Genomic DNA, 16,534 nt, shown 5'->3' on the forward strand with positions numbered 1-16,534 from the left:
GTTGCAACCAAAGAATTTTCCGTATAAATATGAGATAGGCTTAGACAATGTAGTGATGTGGCATTCTGATGACACGTAGAAGTCAAACTTGGAGTTGGCTGGTCAAAGTAATTTGTTAAGACAAGAGGGACAGTTCTGTCTTTTCCCTTCGTTTTAGAAACCTAAATCGAATTAGGTTTTGTGCGCAACTCATTTCTCCCCTTTCTCTCTTGGTTAACAGAGAGAGAAACGGTTAGAGGTGCTGTGCTGGAAATCCAAGATCCGTCCATGGAATCAACGGTGATGGTAGGTGTGAGCTGTCCTTTTCTGTTATAGCCTTTTCCTTTGTATAAATTTGTACTGATTTTCTGCCTCTTTGGAATGTATGAGTGGTGAGAGCATCTGGGTATACGGGTGTATAATCAGAGGGTTTGTATCGGGTTGATACCTTGGTGTAAAAGGGGTGAGCCGATTCTTCTGTAAGGTTTCTCAAACTCATAGTAAAGTTCTTTTCTGGTTGCCTTTGAAGAGTGGATGTAGGTAATCTTTCAGATTACCGAACCACTATAAATTTGGTGTCTCTCTTCTTATCTTTCTTTACCGTATTTTGTTTTTTCTCTTATTATGCTTGTTATGGTTGAATGCACAATCTGGACTACTGCATGATTCTTTATGTTTTGGGTCTGATTTACATTATTAGGGTTTGTTAACTATATTACTTTGATTACTACTCTGATTGTTAAGTAAGATATGAATTCCGGTAATCTTCTAAATACTAACTTCGTATTTACTGTTTGCTGCATTAATGTTCTTTTAATTTAGCGAGAGCTAGCAATTGTTGCGTCAATCTTGTTGCAGTAACTGGTCCCTTTGTAGCTTATCTCTTCAGTATATATGAGGTGATGACAAAGCAATTGCCAAAGAATATTTACTAAGTTACGCATGTATACTAGGAACTTGAAAATATATTCAGTTACTGTAGCCCTATAATTTATCAGAAATATATTTAATCTGGTCTCTTTGATGGATGAATAATAAACTTGGAAAAAGCAATTACAGGAGCTTGATTATATGGACCCATCATGGTCAAGCTGCCAATTTGGAGCAATTACACAGCATGCCTTTTTAATAGGCTAGATCATTCAATTGAAAGTCCGCAGCGAATGTTTTATCTTGTGTCAAGGGAGGTCTGTAGCACCAATGAAAGTGGCTTCTTCATATACTAGAAAGACACTAGGGGGGCGTTTGGTTAGGGGTAGGGGTGTAGGCTCGGCTCGAGAAAAGCTAGAGTTTGGCTCGGCTCGATTCGAGCAGCTCAAGTGCCTTTTCGAGTTGAGCTTGAGCCACCCAGTGCTTGGCTCGTGAGCCTTCATGGCTCGAAAGGGTATGAGTGTAAGGTTTTTAAATATAAAGTGTAAGTTTTTTAAGTATAAAGGTGTCTATGCAATTTATTATTTTACATATAAATGGTTTACTCTAAAAACGCTAACACATTTTTCATCACAGCCGCACTTACTCTCCTTTTTTTTTTTTTTTTTTTTTTCCCTTCTCCTTTCCTTATTCTTTCTCTCTCCTTCTTCTTTCCTTTAGCTCTTTTACCTCAAATCTATGGCATTACAAATCTTGTCTCACTCTCTCTTCTCCAAGCTGCTTTTTCTTCTTAAAAGGCTGTTGCTTTTACATTATCGTTAAGGTTTTGAAGAATCTAGTGGGTTGGCTTTGGATTGTGTTTTTTTTTTTTTTTTTAAAAGATTATTGGTGGGTTGCTTTGGATTAAAGCCTATCAAACGAGCCGAGCTTGAGCCGAGCTTTGAGCTTGGTTTCCAGAGCTTGTCGAACCCAAGCTCGAGCTCAAGTTCGTTAAATTTTCTCGAGCCGAGTGTCGAGTCCTATAGTGTTCGGCTCGGCTCGTATACACTCCTAGTTGGGGGTAATATCAGATTATTGGGGTTATGTTATTTTATATTATTTTGATTATCATGTTTGATTGTAAAGTAATATAAGATTCGGGTAGTTTTCTAATACTAATAGTACTTACTGTAATGTAATTATCTTAATTTTCTTAGGTATTGTAAGATTACTAAAGTAATCTTATTTTTGTTACAATTCTATCTTTTATTAATAAAATTTTTGGACAATAATGTTCTTATTTTAAAATAAATTTACATTAATCCACCATTACAATTTTACCCTTATTTAATTAAGTTTTTAGTCAATAATGCCCTTATATTTAAAACAAATTACAGACCACCCCCCAGCCACCATTGCCAACAGCAGGTCAACCACCGCTGATCGTCGCCAGAGTGGCTAAAATTGATCGAGAGTCACTGGGAGGCTTCGAGAAGCTTCGATATGGCCGTTTCTGGCCGAAAACGGCCATAGAAGACTAGATTTGGCCGTTAACGGCAGTGGATCTGGCCGTTAACCAGAATAGATCTAGCCAATAATGGTCAATAATCTGGTTGTTAACGGCCAAAAGTAGTCTTCTATGGCCATTTTCGGCCATCAATATGGCCAAAAACGGCCATATCGGAGCCTCCCGGTCACAGTGGGCTACTCACGTGACTCTAGACAACTTTTGGCGGTGGTTTGCGATGGCGGTAGGCGGCGACAGGGTGATGGGGGTGATTTTGTTATAAATTAAAGTTTTATATAAGCGTAGTGTTTTAGCTAAATCTGAAATATTGAGGGTTAAAAGAATTATTCAAAAATTAATAATAAAAATAATATTATATTAATATTTAAAAAATGGCAATTTAGTAATTTAAATAATATACCAACCAATTTATTCCTCCTAACCAAATATATTAATATAACATACCCACAGATTTATTCTAACTAACTAAACACATTTTTCTAAAGATTCTTAGTAACCAAACATATTAATATAACATACACACATATTTATTCTAACTAACTAAACACATTTTTCTAAAGATTCTTAGTAATCTTCAAGGTAATATAAGATTTCAGTAATCCCACATTTCTTGAACGAAATGCAGAGTTTTGGATTCTGGCATGAGACTTTTTCAAATTTCCAAATTTCGGTTGCAGCAAAATTGTCGCAACCAAAGAATTTTCGGTATAAATATGAGATAGGCTCAGAAAATTTTACCTGGAACCAAACTACCAGTTAACAACTTCTTCAGATTTGACTTATATTTGCACCTCTCCATGAACGTAGTACTCACTACTCTCTGAGCAAACTGACGCGGTTGCTCGTTCATGGGCCTATAAATGAGATAATGGTAAACAGGTTCTTCTTGGCTTCCACACGACGTCACTGTTGCCTATAAATTTCTATCGACCTTATTAGTTACCATAGAAAAACCCAGCTCGAAATTTATAACTTTCATTAGTAGAAGAAGATAATGGCAACTTGTAACAGTTTGTGTTGTTAATAGGGGAAATTCGTATGGTATTTATCTTATCAAATGCGAAGCTCTAATTCCGGGTGACGTGAATGTTTTGGCCCTTTTTTATAAACTCGTTATCGGTATCTCATATGGTATTTTCTAGTTTCCCCAAATATCAGTGGTGGTTGTTCATTTGATAACCCCCAACGAAGAAGCAACCAACTGGAGCCGTGCCCGGTGATAGAAAGCTCTGTGGGATAAGAGATGTTGTAATTAAAATAACTTAACATGTTTTGTTGCAGAGTTTGGAGATTGTGAGAACTACAATTTCGAGAAAAAAAACGACGTCTTTCTGTGATGCTTTGAAGATCTTCCAAACAGTATCGCGGATAGAAATAATGGTACAGGTAAAATCCTCCATCGTTCCATTTTCAGAGAAAGAAAGAGAGAATCATGTNTGACTTATATTTGCACCTCTCCATGAACGTAGTACTCACTGCTCACTGAGCAAACTGACGCAGTTGCTCGTTCATGGGCCTATAAATGAAATAATGGTAAACAGGTTCTTCTTGGCTTCCACACGACGTCACTGTTGCCTATAAATTTCTATCGACCTTCTTAGTTACCATAGAAAAACCCAGCTCGAAATTTATAACTTTAATTAGTAGAAGAAGATAATGGCAACTTGTAACAGTTTGTGTTGTTAATAGGGGAAATTCGTATGGTATTTATCTTATCAAATGCGAAGCTCTAATTCCGGGTGACGTGAATGTTTTGGCCCTTTTTTATAAACTCGTTATCGGTATCTCATATGGTATTTTCTAGTTTCCCCAAATATCAGTGGTGGTTGTTCATTTGATAACCCCCAACGAAGAAGCAACCAACTGGAGCCGTGCCCGGTGATAGAAAGCTCTGTGGGATAAGAGATGTTGTAATTAAAATAACTTAACATGTTTTGTTGCAAAGTTTGGAGATTGTGAGAACTACAATTTCGAGAAAAAAAAAGACGTCTTTCTGTGATGCTCTGAAGATCTTCTAAACAGTATAAAAAATAGAAATAATGGTACAGGTAAAATCCTCCATCGTTCCATTTTCAGAGAAAGAAAGAGAGAATCATGTAAAATTTCTTATGAAATGAATGTGTGACAAAAAGCTTATCTGGGTTCGGCCCTTCGGCGATCTATATTTCTGTAAGATGTACACAACTTTCCAAAGCTTTAGAGAATTTCAAACCTTCATATTAGTGGATCTGGCGGCTAGACATTGTGTTTTTTACAACTTTCAAGGTGGGTTTTTTTTTTAATTAAATTATCAATATGTTATTTATTTTTTTACATCTTTATTTTGGGTTCATTATTAGATGCAGTACGTGGTTTTTTTGCAGAGCATATTAGCTTATGCAAGCAGAAATTTTTAGGCATTTCTTACACACAACTAGCCAGGTAGAGGAAGAGAAATGAGTTCCCTTTCAAGACGCTGTTTACAACTAGACTCGAATTATATCGACGTTGAAAGTTGAAGGACCTTTATATTACACTAACTATATTAAGACATTTTTAAATCAATAAGAAGAAAAAATGCCAAACAAATGAAGTAAAATTACAAGTAATGCTAGCGGGAAGCTTAGAAGATGTCCATGTCCTCCATTAAGTACATCAATCACATAAAAAACTTCCATGCCATTCAGTAATGGTGCCAACGTAGACCCCTCTGCCGGAGAAATGGTTACGTTGGCTGAACCCGAAACCCTAACAGGATAAAACGTAACCGCGCTTTGCACATCCCTATAGTTGTCCCAGTTAGGGACATCTTCCACACCCAACTATTGGCTGTCTATGTAAATTTTAACCTTGCTAGTTTGATTTGAAGGATACCGAAGAATTGGGTCCATAAAATACAGGACAAAATAGGCTATCACTTGTGCTTGAGCTGAAAAATTGGCCGATAAATATATGGAGTCTGAAACATTTTTTGCTTGGATGAAGGTTGCCATCACAGGCCAGGGCACGTCATTTTCCTGCAATTGTGATCCCCAAGGGATTGTATTTTCGGTTATGTTGAGGTATTCTGTCATTTCTTTAGATTTCCAAACTCTGTTGCAGCACTCTTCTAGAGGACCAAAGAGTTTCCTGTATATACATAAAAGATTCACCATAAATTGTNGTTTGAATATTTGGTAGCAACCCATTGTAAAATGTTTGGAATTGTATCCAAAACGGTAGACCATGATGTGGACATTTCCTTAACAACTCCATGTACCTCTCCCAAGCTTCATATAGTGATTCATCATTGCCTTGCATGAAAGAGATAATGTCTTTTCTCATTTTTGTTGCCTTCTATGGTGGGAAGTATTTTGCAAGAAACTTCTAAGCTAATCTATCCCATGTGATGATTATTCCAGCATGGTGTGACATGAGCCAACCTTTCACCTTATCTCTCAATGAAAAAAGGAGCAATCTCAGCCTAATTGCATCATCAGTCATTCCATTTGCCTTGAATGTGTCACAAATCTCCAGAAAGCTAGCAATATGCAAATTGGATCCTCATATGAATTTCCACTGAATTGGACTGACTGTTGGATAATCTGAATTATTTTCGACTTAATCGCAAAGTTCACTGCAACAGGTGGCCTTGTAATACCATAATTGCATTCTTGCACCATTGGTATGGCATAACCCATCAACATTTTATGTACTTTTGCCATGATTCTCCACACAAGAAAATATTCAAACTTAAGTATTCACAAAATTTACACTTAACTACAAAATAAAAATAAAACTAAAAACAAAAACAAAAGAACTCAAGTTTAAGACTATAAAATATTTACAATTAACTATAAAAATGAAATAAAGCTTCAATTTATCACCAAAATAGATACTATCAATATTAATAATCAACTATCCCTAGCAACGACGCCAAAAACTTAATGTGTGTTAATTCATATGTGTATTTAGCAAGTACACTAGTCGCAAAAGGTAATCAAGTGATGAAGTAGAGTATCACTCCCACGAGGATAGTGTTACTAAGTACTGATTTCTCTAGTATTAAGTCCTAATTGAAGCAACAATAAATTGGATTGATGGAATATTTAACAACTAAATAAAAATTAACAACTAATAAATGATAAAAATGATATTAAAACAAAACCCAACAACTTAACTAATTAAACAATGCTAAAAAATGCTAGGGTTTTGATTTCACCTAGATACGCTAACCCAAATCATAGAACCCATTACCCAAGTTCTAATTCCTTGATTGAAAATCAAATTTCCTAAGTTGTTTGGTACTCCTTCTCAAGATATACCACCCCACCTATTCCTATTAACCTTCCGAACCCAAAAATTGAAGTTTAATAGTTCAAGGTCTCTTAAGCTTTGTGAAATTATATCTAGATTTCATTGATTACGTTTATCTATCTTTAGTTTTTGCTCAATCTATGGTATTTATCCCAAGAGGCACATATCACAAATCACTTCTTAGTCTCATTGTGAACAACGAGCATTTGAATGGTGATCAAGCATTCAAAAGTCATTAAGCAAAGAGATAAACACTTAATCATGAAATTAAAACTCAAGGTAAATCAATTCATATAAATTTGAATCATTGTATCAAGGTTACATCAAACCCTAGCTAAACAACTCAGCTCATACTCAAAATAATAATAATAATAATAAAAACAAGTTGAATCAAGGTTCATCATTGAAAAACAAGCAAAAGATGGAGAAATCTGCTCTAATTTGAAGCTCAAATCTTCAATAATCTTCTCCTTCCAAAAGCTGCCCCCCAAATGATGAACCAAGATCCTTTTCCCTTCCTTTTCGTGCCAATTTATACCCCTCTCATGTAAGGATAAAGCCCTAGAAAGCCAAAATGCATCATTTTATTTTTTTCGCATCTAACGCAGTTTCACCGTGGCGACACTTTTTCTTTGCCGCAACAAGGATCTTTCAGGCTAGATTTGAGCATGGTAACATCTGAATCTGAAAACGTAGTAAACATATGAATTGTATCCCTTTAAATTATATTTATATTAGTTCAAGAATCAGCCAAATATGAGGTCTATAGATCAAGTTATGGCCAAAATACTGAAGTACGTCCAAAGACATTTTTCTTCAATTCCTGACATGCTATTCACGACTTCAACCCAAGTTTTCACCCTCTTCTAGTTATAATTAGGAGAAACCAAAAACATGAAAGTTCTAGATCTGCTTCTTATCTTTCCATAGCTTTTAAATTCAGGTCATTCTAACTTACAAATCTCAAGGTACACAATTTATCCTCAACATTGTCATTTATACTCAAAAGCATCGTTTGGGCCTGCAAAGAAAAATAATAGAATTAAGTAGCAATTATGGCCCAAATTGTATGAGAAGTATCCTAAATCCTATTTAAATTCAATGCAAAATCATAGGGAAAAATAGGATTATCAGGTTGAAATGGCCAAAAGTATGATGAAAGTAAAAAATCTTTCGGATAACTTCTACGAAGAAGTAGTTGCAACCGCAGTGTACATCCTCAATATTTCTCCTACAAAGGTTGTCTTGAACCAAACACCATATGAAGCTTGGAAAGGTAGAAAGCCACGGGTAAGTCACTTAAAATTTTTTGGTTGTATAGCTTATGCTTTGATAAAATTATAGTCCCAAAACCTTGATAAAAAATCCAAAAAGTGCATTTTTGCAAGCTATAGTCCTAAATCCAAAGCATAGACTATATAACCATGTTAGTGGCAAGATGATTATTAGTAGGGATGCGGTGTTTAATGAAGATGCAAGTTGGGTATGGAGTGAAGATAAAAGGCAGCAGATTGAAGTTTCAGAAAATTCTGATGATCCACCAATGGGTTCAACACCAACAAATTTTTATTCAACAAATTTATATTGAGAGAATTTATGAAAATATGATTTTATTCATGAAAAATCACATTCTAATGAGTTCTTACGAATGTTGCATGTTTGGAATGATTTTGAGATTGTGTGAGTCGATATTAGGTGGTTAATTAATTAGGGCTGAATCTATCTAATTTATTTTATTTAGGGGGGTAAATGATATTTTTTAAGGGTTGGTTTTGTCACTTTTCAATCGTGTAGGGACTGACATAACTGTTACCATTTTGACTATAAAAAAAAAAATCAAATCTCAAAATCGGAAGCTAGTCGCTAACTCGCTGCCAAAACAGAACCTCACCTCCTTTGGTCGTCGGCCAGTGACCCTTCACCTTCTCTCGCCAACTAGCCATTCTCCACCATCTTTCACCCAACGCCAGCGACGTTTTGGCTCCCAACAATGTTTCCTCCATTTTCGGTGTAGATTGGACTTCTTCAACATTAATCAACCTCCCTTGTGCTGATCTATCTCCCACGAGCATTCTCACACTAATTCTGGCAAAGAACAACTAACGACACTTTGTTTTTTGTCAGAATTAGTATGAGAATTCTCGTGGGAGATAGACCAACACAAAGGGAGGTGGATCGGCGCTGAAGAAGACCAATCAACTCCAAAAATGGAGGAAACATTGTTGGGAGCCAAAATGTCACCAGCGTGGGGTGAACGACGGTGGAGAGTGGCTAGTTGGCGTGAGAAGGTGAAGGGTCACCAGCCTGGAAGATGAAAGGTCATCGGTCGGCAACCCAAGGAGGTGAGGTTTTATTTTGGCGGCGGTTGGCTCCCTATTTTGCGATTTGATTTTCTTTTTATAGTCAAAATGGAAAATAACATTTCAATCCCTGCACGATTGAAAAGTGACAAAATCAACCCTTGAAAATATGACACTTTACATTTTGAACAACGTAAATGAGATAAATTCAGCCCTAATCAATAAACCACAACCTAATATCGACTCACACAATCTCAAAATCATTCCAAACATGCAACATTCATAAGAAAACATTAGAATGTGATTTTTCATGAATAAAATCATAATTTCATAAATTGTCTCAATATAAATTCAAATTAAATCATAACAACGGTATTTTAATCACATTAATGGAGTCATTTGCATCACTCTAACACTACTCCAAGAAAATTCAAATCCTTGAGGGAGATTTATGAAACCTAAACATTTGCTCTATTTGTTTCAGATCCTATATGCTTTGAAAAGGCTGTGAAAAAGTCAAGATGGTGCAATGCAATGGAAGAAGAGTTGAGAGCAATTAAAAAAAAAATATCAGACTTGGGATTTGGTGAGTTTGCTTGAAGGAAAAAATGTCATTGGGCTCAAATGGGTATACCAAACCAAATAACATGCAGACGGAAGTATACAAAAGCACAAGGCTCGGCTGGTTGCGAAGGGATATTCCCAACAACAAGGAATTGATTTTGAAGAAACTTTCTTCCCTGTTGCACACTTTGAAACGGTGAGAACCTTTTCAGCGTTGGTTGCTCAACTTAATTGGTATATCTATCAATTTGATGTTAAATCTGCATTTTTGAATGGTGAATTGGAAGAAGAAGTTTATGTCTCACATTTGAATGTTTTATAGTTAGTAGCAATGAAAATAAAGTCTATAGGTTGAAAAAGACACTCTATGGGTTAAAGCAAGCTCCATGGGCATGGTATGCAAAAACTGACTCCTATTTTAAAGAAAATGGATTTGAAAGGAGTGACAATGAGCCAATTCTTTATTTGAAGAAGGAAAGTAAAAATGACATTTTGGTGGTTTGTCTTTATGTTGATGATATAATATATATGGGATCGTGTGAGTCTACTGTTGCTGAATTTAAATCTCACATGATGAAGAAATTTGAGATGTTAGATTTGGGTCTATATATAGCATTATTTTCTTGGTCTTGAGGTGAAACAAAATGTAGATGGAATTTTTATTTCACAAAGGAAACATGCAAATGCAATGGATCTTTTAAAGAGATTTAATATAGTGAATTGCAAAGTGGTTGCCACACCAATGAATGTTGAAGAAAAGTCGAGTCTTGATGATGGTACTGAAATGGCTAATGCAAAATATTTCAAAAGTCTGGTTGGTGGTTTGAATTATTCGTATCATACAAGGCTAGATATTATTTTCTTTGTTGGTGTAGTGTCCAGATTTATGCACAATCCAACCAAGCTACATCTTGGGGCTACTAAAAGAACATTGAGATATGTTGGAATGACTATTGAATTTGGAATTTGGTACTCAAAAGTATTAGATTTCAAATTATTTGTTTATAGTAACAGTGATTGGGTAGGTTGTTTTTATGAAAGAAATAACACTTTAGGTAATTTATTTAGCCTTGGTTCTGGAGCAATTTCATGGAGTTCAAAGAAGTAGGAAGTTGTTACATTATCAACTTCAGAGGCATAATACATAGCAGCAACTTCATTTGCTTGTCAAGCAGTATGGTTAAGAAGACTATTTGTTGATTTTTAGCAAGCACAAGTTGGCGCAACAGAGATCTTTTGTGACAACAGAGAAACTATTGCAAGGACAAAAAATATATCCTTCCACAGTAGAACCAAACTAACATCTATTATCACTTTATTCGAAGTCTGGTAACAAATGGAATGATTTCATTGAAGACTTGTTGTGATACAAATGAGCAAGTTGTAGACATTGTGACCAAGTCTCTCCCTCAAGCCAAGCATGATTACTTCATATTGCACATGGGTGTTTGCAAATTTGAATTAAGGAGGAATATTGAAGAGTGATTCAAAGTTTTTATTAAATAAGGGCAAATAAGTATTTTGTTGAAGTTGAAAGAGTCTCAGTGTTTGCTCCTGTTCTTATGTTGAGTGGCTCTTATTTAGGTGATGTGATAAGTGAAGTAGGGTGCAAGTAATCCTTTAGAAAGTGGTTTAGATAAGTTAGGAGTTATGGCTACGTGTGTAGGCTATATCTATAAAAGGCAATGTCTTTCCTCATTTAAAATAGTATTGTGGAGCAGTTAAATTTCTCTTGAAAAAGTCTTATATTATTTAACTTTTTACTCTTGTTTGCGTTAATTGCTTTGTCCTTCTCCATCTAAGTGTCCCTCCTAGGGTCATTATAAGTTAAACACTGATGGAGCCAAGAAAGGCACCCTAAACAACATAGGTGCTGGTGGAGTGATTCACAATGAGACTAGTGGTTGGTGCCATGGCATTGCTACTAACAAAGGTTGTGGGGCTTATTCCTTGGCCTTCAGCTTGCTCTCGAGAAGAACCCACCTCTCTATGTGGTGGCTGACTCTTAGTTAGTCATCCATATGGTGCTCAAAGGTGTCAACAAAGAACACCCCCACTTTGCCCTTGTGTCTGCATGCCAAGACGTGATTAAGATTCATCAAACCTGCCTTTGTGAAGCACATCTACAAGGAATGCAACGCTGTTGCGGGTGGCATGGCTGAGCTGAGCCTTTCGATGCCAACTTGGAGTTGACTATATTAATTTCCCTGCCTCTTTATTAGTATTCTTGTTCTTAAGGACTTGGCCCTTTGGGCCAAACATTCGTGATGTTTTAGTCTTGCTTTGTTGTTTTGGGCATTAGTCCCATTTTGTTAAAAAAAAGAGACTTGGTATTGGTATCTGAAATTAGATTTTTGAAACTATTAACACGTTTAAACTTGCAACATAGAATTAGAACCCAAATAATACTCGATACCTAAGATAATATAAATTAACGTCCAACTTGAAACTTGATAAAATGAACATCTAAATTGAAACTAATAATACGTTGCTCGAAATGTTGAATGTTGTTTTGAAACTGGAAATAGTAATAAATTTAATACTATAAATACAATTATTAACATTAAACATGAAATATATTCTGAAATAATGAGGGTTTGGTACTAAGAAATTTGAAACTCATAACGCGTTACTTGAAATTTATGAAAAATTATTAGAATATGGTTTTTCTTATTTATAAAATTACTTTTCTATAATTTTTTAATATTAAAAATATGAATCAAAATTATTTTAAAATTTTGTATAATATCTTTTTATTAAAATTTGGGACAAGGGTTAAGAAACCAGTTATTCCTCATTACCCACTTGCTATGGCTGCCAGCGGTTCGTAGAAATTTAATTTGCATATTTCATAGTAATTTATCATTTGTTTCTTATTTTTTTTCTTAAGAAAAAAAATTAATAATTACGTTTAATTCTAGGTCTGCAAATCGTTTAACCTCAAAATAAAACCTACAATAAACATATAAAGAGTGTTTTTGACTTTTGATATACTTTAATAAAACCCTGAATATTTTCTTGCCCTTTTTCATTAACGGTTATTGACGATGGGGGTTTTTTGTAATTAACTTTTTATTTCTGTGGTATCGTCAAGCGACAAACACATGGAAGTTTTCTGCAGATATCACCTATCGGCAAAGCTATATACATTGACGCTAAGACTTGGTGTCGGTGCACCGATAATACGCCGATGTGTTTATGACGTTAATAAATACTTATAATACCCCGACGTGTTGGGATCGAGGTAACAATATTCCTCTTCAGGGAATTATCGATATTTATCCATATGCGTCAGCATTTGGACAGGCAGAATTCGACGCTACTTGCGTTGGAAAGCTTGCCTCCATTGAGGTTGATGCTGATATAGCCCTCCGTGCTGGTTTAGTTACAATACGCCGGTGCAAGTATCGTGTCGGGGCATTTTTCAATGGTTTAAATAAGTTATTATCTTTTAAAAATAAAATTTGACGAGGACCAAACGACGACATTTGAACAAGAGGGGGCTTAAGGAATATTTAGTTGACGTCTTTCTCATCTACTTCACTCCTTTATTCACTCAAACCCATTTCAATACCATAACTCCGCAAAAACCATTTCCTTAACCCGTCCATGATTTCATGAAATCCAGCGAAGATTTACGAAATTTCAGGCCGTCGGCGTCAAGAACGGAAGAAAAACTTACCTCTTCTCCCGTACAAGGTATTGTGACTCTCATTATGTATGTTTCTAAATAAAATTATATTAAGTTTCTTCCTTTCTTTTGTCTTTTTTTAAATTTCTTTTTTAGGGTTTGTGGAGCTGTATTTCGGATTGAGTTATTTGTAGGAATTGTCGATTTTTGTTGGCAGAATGAAGTGTTTGTGATTTTAGGATTTGGGTTTCCGAATGTGGTGGTGTTTGTGAGTTTTTTGGTGTTTTAATTTGGTTTCTCTGACATTGTTTTTTTTTTTTTTTTTTTCGTTTGGTGGCTGAGAAAACAATGGGAATGTGAAAGAGTGCTCTGTTATAATGAGATATTTTTCTGCATTTCTGTTCTCAATTCTTGGGTTTTTTTAATTTGTGCAGAAAATGTTGAATGGGATATGAAAACCGTTTCACTGGTCTCAGTTTGATTTGTTCTCCATGGTACTTATTATAACCAGGGAAGCTAATATCTAAAGTAAGAGAAAAAAAGAAACTGTGAATTCTGATGTTTTTGATTAAGATAACAGCTTCTATTATGCACAAAAGTCTGATTTATTTTTCTTCCTTTCTGCTAGGATAGTTGAGTTCTTTTGTTGGAGACATATATGTGTACGCCTGTTGAAATGTACAAGGTAAATCAATGAACTACATATTATGTAATGGAATATCTTTTGCTTAATATCATCAAGATCTTTTCAATATTGTTGTTTATTTTACTTTGGAAATATGTTTTGTATGGGAATGAAATCTAAGGATCGTGGATCAACGTTTATGGTATTTTACGTTTCAGTCTTTCTCATTGTTTGCTATTCCAATAAGATTAACTTCCTTTTCTGGCTAGCTAATATACTCTGTCTTATCAACTTATAGACAAATGATTGATTTTTTAATATGTCCACTTTACGTTTATTAGTTATTCTGATATGGAGTGTGTATTTAATCTTATGCTTGAGAAGTTTAAATTGAATTATATGTGGATTATGCATCGTGGAGCCTGCAGTAGATTCTTTGAGCCGGTTGCTTGATCCAAATGTCTATATCAACGCTGATATTTTTATTCCTCTCGAGTGGAATCGTTGAACAAGAAACCCATAGGCATTATGCAACATGGTGTCGTTGGTTCCAGTGACGGCACGCAATGCGTTGGGACTATACAATTACAAGCAATGCGTCGGGACTATACGAGCGTAGGCTTTGTGGGCGTCTTTTTACAGTTTTATGTCATTATGTTATTTTAAGAATTGGCTCCTCTGCAAAACTAATCTTTGGGTTCATGATTTCACATTTAATAAATCAACTTATATGCTTGTTACTAAACTTATAATCTTCATGCTATAATATGCATTTGAAATTACCAAAACTAGTAATATTCAATCTAATCTATATATTATCAATTGAGCAAAATTATAAAACTAAGTATAAGAAAGAAGTAATCTTTTCGAGATAATATGATAATTTATCGAATTTATGCAAAACATAATTTGAGAAAGTAAAGTAAGATAAGAAGATATGCATATACATATAAATGCAAGGATTATTTTGGAATTTAATAAGATAAAAATTGGGGTGCCAATAGCATCACTGTATAATCTATATAATATGATATAGTGTATATAAGATTATCTTGGTTTTATAATACTTGTGTTGAAATTTTTAAAAATTACTAAGAAAAATTGTTTGTTGAAATATGTAATATACATATCATGAATATGATGGATTAGACATTTATATGTCAAAATTCTTTATTCCAGTAGTACTTAAACTACCATATTGTGAACAAGTTACAAAAATCTGGACTCTTTCTAATTAACTTTTATACAATAGAAGATTTAAATACACTTTCGAATCTATTTCAAAAAAGAATAATCTTCCAATATGTAGGACACTAACTGTATGTAACAAATGAATTTTTCTTCCTTACCAAAGTTGATTTAGAGAGGAAATGCAAACCTAGTGAGCTGAAAAGAAACAGAGGAAGTGAAGAAGAGGACTGATATTTTCATTTAGTAAATAACTGTCACAGTTACAAGCCTTTTATAATACAAGGTAAGGGTAAATCAGTAAATCCCAAACTACTTTAATATCCTAATATCCTCCCTTAAACAAAACTTCTATCAGTAATTACTGTTACCAACTACTCTAATATCCACCCTTGAACCAAGCATCAATTCCTTGCTGTACCATTCACTAGCTGCCTTTGTGGAGCTGACAAGCAATTGGTCTACAGGTAGTAATTGGTCTACAGGTTTGCACCAGAATATGCAAACTGTCCAGCAGGTTTTAATGCAGCTCAAGCAACTTCAACGCCACCTGCTTCCAAACAAAACAGACAGCACTTCCCAGAACTCCAAAATAATGCTAACAAGTAAAATTCCATAATGCAGCTCTTCCCTAATGCAGCTCAAACAGCTTCAATGTACCAAACAAGCTTTAACAAGCAAAATTCCATAATGCAGCTCAAACAGCTTCAATGTACCAAACAAGCTTTAACACCAGAATTCCATAATGCAATTTCAAAGAGCAGGTGCTTATACAGTAAGTTTTTCTCGAAGTGGTTCAAACTTGGAAGCTGAAAGTGCCTTAGTGAAGATATCAGCTTTTTGATACTCAGTTGGAACATACTGAACCTTCACCTTGTTGGCTGTAACTTGTTCTCGTATATAGTGAGCATCTAGCTCAATATGTTTAGTCCTACCATGAAAGACAGGATTGGAGGCAAGCGATCCTGCACTCTGGTTGTCACACCAGATAATAGGAATTTCAGTCAACTGAAGACCAATTTCAGAAAAAAGACTGCAGAACTAGGCTATTTCAGTGGACCCTTGTGCAAGAGCCCTATATTCTGCCTCAGTGGAAGAAAGAGCCACTACCTTTTGCTTCCTTGAATTCCACTGAATGAGATTAGACCCAAAAAACACACAGCAGCCACTAATTGACCTTCTGTCCAGTGGATTGCAAGCCCAATCTGCATCTGTGTAACACTCTAGATTAAGCCTATGATTGGGACAGAATTGAAGGCCATAATTGGAGGTGCCTTTAAGATATCTCAGTAGCCTTTTACAGGCTTGCCAGTGCAGTTGTGTAGGAGCTTTTAAAAATTGACTAAGCTTATTGACTGAGTAAGAAATGTCAGGTCTAGACAATGTCAAATACTGCAGTGCACCCACTGTACTTCTGTAGAGTGCTGGATTTTCAAAAGGTTCACTGTCCTCAAGTGCAAGTTTAGCTCCAGCAGCCATTGGGGTATTACAAGGCTTACAATCAACCATATTTGTTTTAACTAGTGGATCTTTTGCATATTTCTCCTGATTCATATGAATTCATGTATTATTTCTTGTTACCTCAAACCCAAGAA

General features: G+C 35.1%; 1 non-coding gene across 1 annotated transcript; it reads left to right on the top strand.

Moving 5' to 3' along the window:
• Positions 1–5,555: 5,555 nt before the first annotated feature.
• LOC116109110 lies at positions 5,556–5,662 on the top strand. The gene has a single exon (XR_004124729.1). It is a non-coding gene; the product is annotated as a small nucleolar RNA R71 (small nucleolar RNA).
• The last annotated feature ends 10,872 nt before the right edge of the window (positions 5,663–16,534 follow it).

Source organism: Pistacia vera, unplaced genomic scaffold (assembly GCF_008641045.1).
Source record: "Pistacia vera cultivar Batoury unplaced genomic scaffold, PisVer_v2 Contig571, whole genome shotgun sequence".
Classification (NCBI taxonomy): Eukaryota; Viridiplantae; Streptophyta; class Magnoliopsida; order Sapindales; family Anacardiaceae; genus Pistacia; species Pistacia vera.